Source organism: Corapipo altera, unplaced genomic scaffold (assembly GCF_003945725.1).
Source record: "Corapipo altera isolate COAL_440 unplaced genomic scaffold, ASM394572v1 49807, whole genome shotgun sequence".
Lineage (NCBI taxonomy): Eukaryota > Metazoa > Chordata > Aves > Passeriformes > Pipridae > Corapipo > Corapipo altera.
Genome location: NW_020889128.1, coordinates 1 through 2,359, shown reverse-complemented (window position 1 = coordinate 2,359; position 2,359 = coordinate 1). Strand labels below are relative to the sequence as shown.

Below are 2,359 nucleotides of genomic sequence, written 5' to 3'. Positions count from 1 at the left end.
AACCGGGCCCCCGCGGCCCCCGACGCGCGGCGGCGCCCGGGGCGCGGGGCGGCCGAGAGACGCGGGCAGTGCGGGCCCGGGGCGCGCCCCCGCGGGCCGGGGAGGGGGAGAACGATCTCGGCCGAGGGTGGCGGCGGAGCGGGGCCACGGCCGCTCCGCTCCCCGGTCCGCGCCCCGCGCCGCTCCCGACCCGACGGCTGCTCCTGGCTCCTGCCCTGTCCGGGGTAGGTAGCAGCGCGCGTCCAGCGCCGGGCCACGGGCAGGTGGCGGCGGGACCCTCCCTCGGGGCGCCCGGCCCGGCGGGGACGCGGGTCTGTCCCGCGGACGGCGGCGGCGCGACCGGCCCCGGCGGGGACGCGGAGCGGGGCGCGGGGGGTTGCACCTCTGAAAGGCGGCTCCGAACCGTCGCGGCGGGGCTGCGGGCGGGAGAGCTCGAGCAGAGCAGCGGCCTGAGGGCTGCGGATGCTCCCTCGGCGGCGACCCCGCGCCCGCTCCTGTGGCAGCGCTGCCCGCTCGGGTTGGCCGCTAACGCGTTTGAACGCGCAGGGACTCGGTGCGGAGCGCAGCGCGAGTGTTCACACACCCCGTGTGAGTGCGGGACAGCCCTGTCCGAACTCACGGTGCCGGGATTCCCTCTGAGGAAACAAAACCGACGGGAAAAGCGATCCCCACCAGCCTACCCGTGCGCACGGAGCACCGGACCCCGCGCCACCGCCTCCCTTTCGATTTTGTTTTTTTGGGGGGAGTTGTGTTTTGGATTTTTTGGGGGGGGGGGGGGGGGGGTTGTTGGTTTTTTGTTTGTTTGTTTGTTTGTTTCTGTTTGTTTGTTTTGTTTTTTTTTTTTTTTTCCGATACCGTTAAAAATCTAAATCTGAGGAAATTAAAATCCAGAAAGGATTCCGTAGGGAGATTCTTAATGTGAACCGTGATATGCCATGACCTTGCCAAAGGAAGGAGTTTATTTTGTAATGCTCCCAAAATATTGATACTTAATAAGCAGGGCAAGTGTTAACTTGAATTACTTAATGCTTCTCTTTTTTGGGGTCTTAAGATAAAGCCTCTTTTTATGCCGTTTTCGTGCGCAAAAATCTCTGAAAGAAATTCGTGACTGCGTTTTAGTTAAATATTTTGGAAAGGGTTTTCAGTAGTAGAGCTTATTTGGTTTTTGTTCTGGAGAGTACAAATCTGAAAATCTTTGTCGCTAATGCTGAAAAAATAGTATATGATTATTTAATTGTGAGATCAAGATAAAGGCTGCTAAAATTTCAAAGTTCAATCAGCGGCGAAAAAGCTGCTCGTTCACATTAATATTTTATGTTCCCTTCCTATTTTCTTTTAAGGATTCAAAGTTCTCCATCACAGAGGGCTTCCGTCAAATTATCTTCCACAGTTGCGAGGAAAATTAGAGCCCCCGTTTCCGCAGGAGTTTTCGTAAATTCTCGTTATAAAAAGAAGAACGAAAAGAAGAAAACCCAAAACCCAGCCAAAAGGCAACTCTAAGTGGCGGGACTTGGAAGCGGAGCGGGAGTCCCTAGCCCCGCAGCCGCAGCAGTAATTCCGGCTTTGTTCCTGGGTTTTTACTCGCAAATATCACACCAAATTGCTTCTTGCTGTGTGTGTGTACGAACACTGTGCCGAGTAAATGTTATCCCCGCTCTTGCCCTGAGAACAATTCGATGAGGTGTTATATCGGTTTATATGATGCTTTTAAAGAAAAACAAAATGCAATTAAAACACCCACGCGCAAAACCATCACAGAAATAAACCCAAACCAGACTAACGCAGCCCCACCTCCCCGCGGCTTCCTTCGGATTCTCCGTTTATTTGCAAGGCACATCTCCTTGTTTTGGGTTAATTTTGAGAGTCGAACAATGAACGCAGCCGATCCCAATCCTGCCCTTCCCAGACGAGGCAGGAGGAAGGAGCACCGGTTTAACGAACAGTGGCCGAACCCGCGGAGGAGCCGCCGCGCCGAACGCGCTGCACCAAATCTCCGCCGGCCTCCGGGACGAGCCGCCCGGTCCCCGCTCCTCGCCCGTCGGTCCCGCCCCGGTGCACACGCAGCGGGACCCCGGCGGTGTGCGGGACAGAACGGCGCGTGACCCGGGGGGGCCGCGGGCGTCTGGCACGAGGGCAGGGTGGCGCCGGGCGTTTTCCGCGTAAGCGTGCGGGCCCGGCGGGTACGTGTCCGTGCACTCCGGCTGCCCCACGCCCCGTTTCTGTCCAAGCGCATTCTCGGATGCCTGCACGCGGATTTTTCCCGGTACCAACGCGCGCCGCCCGCCCCCGCGGTCCGGTGCGCGCCGTGCGGTCCGGCCGTGCGGCGGGGCTGCCCCGCGAGGTGCGCGGCCGGACCCGC

At 58.8% G+C, this 2,359-nt stretch overlaps 1 long non-coding RNA gene across 1 annotated transcript; it reads left to right on the top strand.

Annotated features, from left to right (window-relative positions):
• Window positions 1-99: 99 nt before the first annotated feature.
• LOC113942156 lies at window positions 100-1,669 on the top strand. Its single transcript, XR_003525857.1, has 2 exons — window positions 100-224; window positions 1,341-1,669. It is a non-coding gene; the product is annotated as an uncharacterized LOC113942156 (long non-coding RNA).
• The last annotated feature ends 690 nt before the right edge of the window (window positions 1,670-2,359 follow it).